The 8,339-nt window shown below is 47.0% G+C and overlaps 1 protein-coding gene across 1 annotated transcript in view; it reads left to right on the top strand.

Annotated features, from left to right (window-relative positions):
• The first annotated feature begins 442 nt into the window (after positions 1–442).
• ASH1L (ASH1 like histone lysine methyltransferase) overlaps positions 443–8,339 on the top strand; it is a 76,752-nt gene continuing 68,855 nt past the window's right edge. The window contains exon 1 of the mRNA XM_081841516.1: positions 443–826. The gene's annotated coding sequence lies outside the window, so the exon portion shown is untranslated. The remainder of the gene's footprint in view (positions 827–8,339) is intronic.

Genomic DNA, 8,339 nt, shown 5'->3' with positions numbered 1-8,339 from the left:
GGCAAGCCCGGGGCGGGGAAAGAGTGAGGGAGTCGCGCGTCGCATAGGCCGGCTGGGTTGATTGATCGGGCCAGACGCGCGGCATGGGCCGGTTTGCTTCCACTGATTGGCTAAGCTTGAGAGAGGAGGAGGAGGAGGCGGCGGGGCTGGAAGGGAGGGAGGGAAAGGAGGGCAAGGCTCTCCCGCTCCCTTCGAGATAGGAAACAGGCGAAGGTCGAACGCAGAGCAGAAAGGCGGGGGGAGGGAGGAGAGAAGGGGGCGGGGCAAACCACACACACACACACAGGTAGAGAGAAAGAGAGGGAGAGAGGGGAGTGGGCGTGGTTAAGGCTCCCTCGCTCGCGCCTGCCTGTGTGAGAGAGCGCGCGCGCGAGCGAGAGCGCGAGCTTGACGCCTCGCGCACGCGCCGAGGCAGGAGCGCTGCTGCTGCTGCTGCTGCTAAGGCTGCCGCCGCCGCCGCGCCGCCGCCGCCACCAGCAGCACCAGCACCACAGCCGCTGCTACCGCCGCTGCCGCCATTTTGGATCCGCGGCCGCCCTCAGCGCAGCGCGAGGAGGATCAGGCTGGAATAAGACGACGACGACGAGGAGGCGGCGGCGGCGGAGGAGGCAGAGGCGGAGGCCTGCGCCCGCTGAAGCAACCGAGAGGGGCGAGTCTCCTGGGGTGGGAGGGGGAGAGACGTTGGTTTTCCCTCAGCAGCAACCGAAGCAGCAGCAGCAGCAGTGGCGGCGGGTCTCGCCCTGGCCTTGCCCGCCCGCGAAGGCGGGTTGGCCCCGGCCTGGGAGGATGAGGCGGGCGCGGAGGAGCCGGGCCTCGCGGTGACGCGGTGAGCGAGGGGAGGAGGAGGAGATGCGGGGAGGGAAAAGGGGCGGCGGCGGCGGCGCTTGGGGGGCTCTCGGGCCCTGACAGTCGGGCCCCTTCGCCTGGCCGCGGAGGGGGCTGAGCTGCCTCTTGACAGGCCCTTTCCGTTGGCGGGGATCCTGGAAGCCTCGCCGGCTGTTTGCTCTCCCTCAGGGGGAGATCCTGACAGCCAGGCCTTGGAGGGCGGGAAGGGGGAGATCCTCGCAGCTGCTTTTTAATTATTTTTTTTTTGAGGGGGGGCGTGTTAGCGAGACAGTAAAGGGAATTATCTTTTGCATGGCTGCTCACTGCTTTCGGGGGACTTGGGTTTCAGGTGCAAGGCTGGGTGTGTATGTAGACGCACGCACCGCACAAAATCCTTGAGAGGCTGGTTGTTGCTTTCGGTGGGCGGGGAGAGGGGGATCCTTGCAGCTATATTTGGGGGAGCATGTTGGAGAGAGTAAAAGGAAGATTGCTGTGAGTTGGGTTACTGCTGTGAGGCGGTGGGTGGCTCAAGGTGCAAGACTCGATATGTACACACACACACAGACGTGCAACGTTTCCCCTTTTGAAGAGAGGTCCTTGATCTTGTTATGCTAGCGGGTGGGTGGTGTAGATGGCTGGCATGCTCTTGGAGCATGACTTCGGGGGTATGTGTGTGAAGGAGGTGTGTGTGTGTGTGTGTCTTGCATTTTTATTTTATTTTTTTGCAGCTTCGTTATTGGGTGGGTGTGTATTTGTAAACGTTGCACCCTCGTTTTGTGAGGCTTGCCGTTCAATCCTTGTGGCTTCATTTGTGGAGTTTTTGCAGCCTCCGTTTTGTGGTGGTGGTTATGAATTCTTGTAAAAAAACGACCACAAAAACTGGGAACCACAATGCTGAGTAGGGTGGGGAAGCGGAAGGGGCTCCAGGTGTTTGAAGGGGAAAATATTTCACATATATTTTTCTTCAAACATCCTTTCCTCTCTCTCCCCCCCCCCCCCCGTATTCAAGTAACTTCACCTTTTTGAGAGGGGCGTTATTTATGGAGTTTTGTAGCTTCATTTTGGGGGCAGGAATAATACTTATGGGGAAATCTTGAAGCTTCACTTGCAGAATTGTTGCAGACTTCTTGGTGGGAACTCATGGATGGCGTTATTCAGCTTCATTTCCCTCCTCTGTGGCTGGGAATGAGGCAGATTGACTCCTGTTTAAAGTGAATGTTTGGTGTGCTGATACACTCCTGGTCCTCTATATTGGGATGGGGAATTAATTCCTCTCTTTTTTTAAGGGAGGTGCTTGATCTTTTCCTGTGTGTGTAGATTTCTGGCAAGAACCTGAGTGGGTTGGCAGCTGAAGGGGAATCCTGCTGGATGAGCAAGATGGGAATCCTGGTGGCTGCTCCCTGGTAGTATGTGGGTGGGCTTCCTGACAGCTTGGCCCCTGCCCCCATAGCTGGAATCATTGACGGGAGGGTTGATGGATAAGGCTAGTCTCCAGGAATGTTAGTTTGGTGTGCATTGAGACAGATCCATTTGTGTGTGTGAGTGAGAAAGTGATTGATTCTTTGGTACCGAGGACCCCCTCAGAGATGCCAAATTTCTTGCACAGAATGTATTCCCTTTGTAGGAAATCATCACAGTGTGTGATGATTTTTCTCATACACAAACACATGTGTTTTGCTTCATGTACCAGTGTTGTTAAACTCGCAGCCAATCGCTGCTTCTCAGCATGACTACATATGGCAATAGATCATCACACATGACAAACTACATGAGGCTCACCATCTAATTTGTCTTTTCTGAATTGGCCTCTGGCTTCTATGAGGCGGAAAGAGGTTCTTGACAGTTAGGTCACCTCCTTAGAATGGCAGGTGAGAGGTTGAGGATACTGGACACGTAGTTTTGTAGAAACCCAATGTCATTGCGGACAGCTCTCAGTATCTGGGAGGGTCGTTGTTCCTTGCCTTGAGAAACTGCAAACTTTTCTCAAGGGTTAATGCTTGCATAGCTCTTTATTTAAGACTAACCCTTCGCTCCTCACTTCAAATGACAAAAACCAAGCCTTAAGTACTCGTGCATAGTCTTTCCATCTCCCTTACCCCCCCCCACCTCAAATATACTTCTGCCAGAATTTACACTGTCGGTTTCTCTGTACAGAGGCCTGTTCTTTCCCCTGCACCACCACTTTTTGTTTTAGTGTTGTATAAAAAAGTATTATCTCTGTAGAGAATGCCTGCCTTAAGAGGTACCTCTTGAATTATTCCTCGTTTGTTTGGCAACTGCTGCGGTACCTCTTAGCATTTTGCATATGAGCCCCCCTTTCTTTGATGTCTAATACATTTATCCTTTTATCCATTTACTTACAAGTTGTGTTGTGCTTGGGACTATAACTGCTTAGCAGTCAGGTTGTATGTCATTTTCAACTTGATCTTTCAGACTTTCAGTTACAACTTTTCTGTTTGTAACTCCTCCAGGCAGAGAACATGCCCCTGCTGCATTTTCTACAATTCCTGATGTATTGTAACTATTCAGTACCTGCTATGTAAGAGCAGCTGCTATAGCTCATCCTTCCAGTATGAAGCTTAAATGGCACTACCAATGGTCTTCTGTCCAGGCCACATTTCCTTAGAGTCATAATTGTTGTAGGATTAGGTGCTTCCAGCCCAGTTTCTGGACCCCTTGTTAGTTATGTGCCTTTCAGCAGAACTATACCTTCTGACCCTCTTAGGACTGCTTTTCTGTGTTGCTTTCAGAAGTTATGGCTTGATGTATGAATGTGTAATTTTGAAAAGCTAAGTGCATGTATCTGTTTCTGAGAGTTGAGTGTCATTCATACTTCATGTGCACGTGGAACTGAAACAGTGTTGTTTAATTACTGCACCTTCCTCTAAGGAGCTCAGGGACGGGTGTGTTTATCCCATGTTATTCTTCAATTGACTGGCAGGGTAGGGTAGACTGAGGTTTCAGTTTAGCACTCTTGTCTTCCAATTGGACTTTCTTATCCCTTACTTCTATATCTCATCTGTAATTATAGAGGGATGCACTGGGTAGATGGCTACTCTTACCAACCGCTGATGTTGGTTTTCTGGAAAATTCTGAATTGGAAAATTTTCATATGCAAACCAGGGTAATCTTCATAGGATAATTTGCATTGGGGGAAAATTTATCATGCCCTAGAGAGTAATCTAATTTGGCATGTTTGTTTTACTTGTATTTAGTCAACAAAGCTAAACACGTTGAAACTGCCAAGCTTGCCTAATATTGTATTTGCAATTGGCACCTATTCATTGTATCTAATGAACATATGACATGGGAAAACTTCCATGGAAAAAGAAAGCACTTGGAACGTTCTGTGTGTTGTTCTGTGTGTGCAAACTTTCCCCACCCCACATCACTGCTCTCAACCCTTATTAGCAAGATTGATCTATACAGCTCAGAACTGGCTCCTTTCCCATTCTCCATGATGGATAGGGGCCCACTAACATTAACATGGCTTACTAACCAGTCATTATTTGTGATATGAAGGTGCAAAACAGTGGAAGTCTTTCCTGCTGCTTGGAAGAGATTCCTGCAGTCTTACTCAAAAACATCAGTAGAAATGAGATATTTGGTGTAAAGATCTGTGTGGTGCTGGGTCTCCTGCCTCTTGTGAGGTGGTAGGTAGATCTGTAGATGCCTGCTGGTGGGCACTAAAAAGATTTCATATTCCTACATCAATGTTTGGTGGCTGGAAAGATACTGCCTCTGTTCTACTTGGTACCTGCATGGCAGCATCAGTCTCTTCTGGCACATGCTGGCCCAAGGAATCCTAAAGGACCGGCTGGAATTGTCAAGGAGAATTGCTGATAGAATATCCCCATCAAGACTGCAAATATCACTATCCATAGAGTTTCATGCGCGGTGGGGGGGGGGGGAGGCCTTGCCACAGACAGAAAGTTCCTTATTACTAATTTAGAGTGAACGGTTTGAAAAGTTAAAGAAATCATTTTTATCTTTGTGCTGTATTTCAGTAAAGGCATTTGGAGCAGGATTGTAAAAAAGAAAAAAAAATCTTAGGTGTGGGCCAAATGTCGAGCTGAGGAAATAGGAGAAAGTTTGAGATGGGGAAATAGTTTTGAATGGCAGGTGGGTTCCCATGGCATTCATTTTATTGCCTGCTCTAGATGGGTATTATACTCCCTTTGACGGAGCAGGTTTGTAGCTGGGGGTTCTCCTGGATCAATTGCTGTCACCTGAGGCACAGGTGGTCTTAGTGATATGGAGTGAATGCCATCAGCTTAAACTGACAACCCTATCAGGATAGGGATAATCTGGCTGCAGTAATCTTATGTTCTGGGAATCTTAAGACTGGGCTGTTGCAGTGAACTTTATGTAGGGCTGCCTTCGAAAATGATTTGGAAGCTTCAGTTAGTACAGAATGTGGCTGCCTGATTGTTGACAGGTTCGAGGCAAACAGATTATATATCACCAATTCTGTTATAACTACACTGGCTGCCTATAATCTTCTGGGCCCAATTCAGAGTGCTGGTTTGATCTATAAAGCTATTTACAGCTCGGGACCCCAATATTTTTTGGAACATCTCTCCTGGTATGAACATAACCAGACCCTTACATATTTTACTCAGGTCCTTTGTATGAGGGAGGATCAGAGAGTGGTGACAAGGGAGAGGACCTTTTCGGTTGTGACTCCCTGTTTGTGCAATATTCTGCCCAGTGAAGTCCGCCTGATGCTATTGTTGGCTTCTTGACTCTTGATAGACTAATATAATACTGTTTTCTTATTAGTGTGCTGCCAACAGTTCTTGTGGTTGTTTTATGGTATAGTGTATTTATATTCATGTTTTAAGTGTATTGTAAGTCACTAGGAGGCCTTCAGTTAATAAGCAACTAACAAGTCTAATGGTTCTGTGCTTGAACTGAGAGGGAATGCCAGATGTGTATGAGATCCTATGCTTGACCAAGGCTGCAATTTTGAGTACGGGCAGCTCCCCCTCCCCATTTAAACATGTTCAATATGTGCGTGATTGCATTACGCCAAACCCAGAAATGACTCGGAAACCGTCACCAAAAGGGTGGAATGGGGGCGGAGCGACGTGCTTGCAGGCTTTTTCAATGGCTTTCGTTTATATGTGATTTCACCGATGTGCACAGTGCCTCGGAACATAACCCCCGCGTAAACGAGGGGCTGCCTGTATGCTGATAACCTTTTAATGCAATCCTAGGCATATTTATTTAAAAGTCCCTTTGAGATGATTAGGGCTTCTGTCAAGTAAGTGTGCATAGGAATGCAGCCATAGCCCTGCTGAAATAGCTATTAACCTTAAAAACATCTCTGCAAAAGATACTGGTCCAGTTTGAAAAAGATAACTGCCCCCCCACCTGTATTTTTTTTTTTTGTTTGTTGATACTGGTGCTAGGGGGATCCTTAACTCTTTCAGCCTATTAAAGTAGAACTACTGTATCTGCTCACCTGGAGGGAATCTTTTATTTGCCGTAGCTGCCCAGATAAATTTCTGTTTGTAAAAGCCTGAATTAGTGGTATGCATTTTTGGGTAAATGATTGAAATTGGTAATGCTCACAAGGTCTTCCCCATGTCTTTGTGAAAATAATTATAGACAGAGGTGCCTCCAATGAGCCTGTGTAATGGGGACTGAGAATCACTGGAAGAAACCCAGATGCCTGGTCACTTAGGATTTAACATTTGTTGCTAGAGGTTTGAAGTGTTCCTCCAGCTCTATATGGGGCTGGCACCTTGAAAGCGTATCTCAAAAGTAGCAGTAGCATAATAGCGTTATTAAGGCCAACTAGAAAACCACAGAATGATAATAATAATAATAATAATAATAATTTATTATTTGTACCCCGCCCATCTGGCTGGGTTTCCCCAGCCACTCTGGGCGGCTTCCATAAAAACCAGAGATATACTAAAATATCACAGATTAAAAACTTCCCTGAACAGGGCTCTTGAATTCCCCACAGCTCTTAATCCAGTTGTGGTGGGGAACTCAAAAGCTTACTTGCTGCTTCATAATACTTTTAGTTGGCCCTGAGAAATGCACTGCCCTGTTGCTATTTTTGGATCTGTTTTATTTCTCTCTACCTCCCCCCCCCCCAACATTAGTACTACATGTCTACCTGCAGTTTTCATGTGCTATTAGTTCAAATAACTATATTTCCAGTTTCAGCAATTGATCCAGAGAGCTGAGGACACAGCACTGGCCAGATAGAGAATGGAGGAAAGAGTGGCTTGATCGGGGCATATATATATATACCAACTTTCCTCCGAGGAGCTCAAGATGGCATGCATAGTTCTCTGCTCTAATTTCTCCTCACAGCATCCCTGTGAGGTAGGTTATGCTGAGAGTGAGCGACTGGTCCAAGGTCACCCTGCGAGCTTCCTGGCTGGGTAGGGATTCAAAACTTGGTCTTGCAATAATAGCTGTTAACGGTATTTATTATGCAGCCAAGTTTGTAACTAAGGGGGAAAAGAAGTTTGGCAAGCCAGATTGATAGCTGCCGAAGTAAAGGCATAGAAGCACATTGTTGTGGTATAGAGCTGGCATAGTACAATGACCAAGAAACTGAAATGTAAGTTGGCATGTCCTCACCTCTCACCTCTGACACGAGCTCACTAGGTGTTATTAGGCAAGCCACTGTCTCTCAATCTCTTACAGTACTCCCAGTTTGACACTATAAAAGTAATAATATTGACTTGCTGTAATCCTTGCAGCTCTGTAAGGTAACACATGTGAAGCTCTTTGAACACTCAGAATCATAGCATTGTAGAGTTGGGAGGAACCCTGAGGGCCATCTAGTCCAGACAGATGGCCATCCAACCTCTGTTTAAAAACCTCTAAGGAAGGAGAATCCACTACCTCCCAAGTGAGTTTGTTTCACTGTCGAACAGCTCTTACTTGTCAGAAAGTACTTCCTGGTGTTTACCTGGAATCTCCTTTCTTGTAACTTGAATCCATTGGTTCAGGTCCTAGCCTCCAGAGCAGGAGTACCAATATTAAATGCTATTTGTTCCACAAAGCACACAAAACTTCTGAGGGAACAACCCTAAATTCATCTATTTACGGGACCGCCTCTTCTGGTATGCCCCGCAGAGGACCTTAAGGTCCATGAATAACCATAGTTTAGAGGTCCCGGGCCCTAAGGAAGTCAGACTATCCTCCACCAGGGCTAGGGCCTTTTCAGTGATGGCTCCGACCTGGTGGAATGCTCTGTCCCATGAGACTAGGGCCCTTCAGGATTTAACCTCCTTCTGTCGAGCCTGTAAGACAGAGCTGTTCCGCCTGGCCTTTAATTTGAATTCAGCCTGATCTTTTATGAAGATTACCCACTCTGAGACTCCACAGCTAATTCTCCCCTGGCCTCCTCGCTGGCCCAAGTAGGACTAATTCAGCCAGCTGGCCCTGGTGATTATCTAATGCTTATTAGATGGATTTCCCCTAAATTGATTTCTGAACTTTGAATTTTATTGTTATTCATATTTTTTTACTGTATTTTATGC

The sequence above is a fragment of the Podarcis erhardii genome, assembly GCF_964252035.2.
Source record: "Podarcis erhardii genome assembly, chromosome: 15".
In the NCBI taxonomy this organism is placed as follows: domain Eukaryota; kingdom Metazoa; phylum Chordata; class Lepidosauria; order Squamata; family Lacertidae; genus Podarcis; species Podarcis erhardii.
This window is presented reverse-complemented; position numbering and strand designations above follow the sequence as displayed.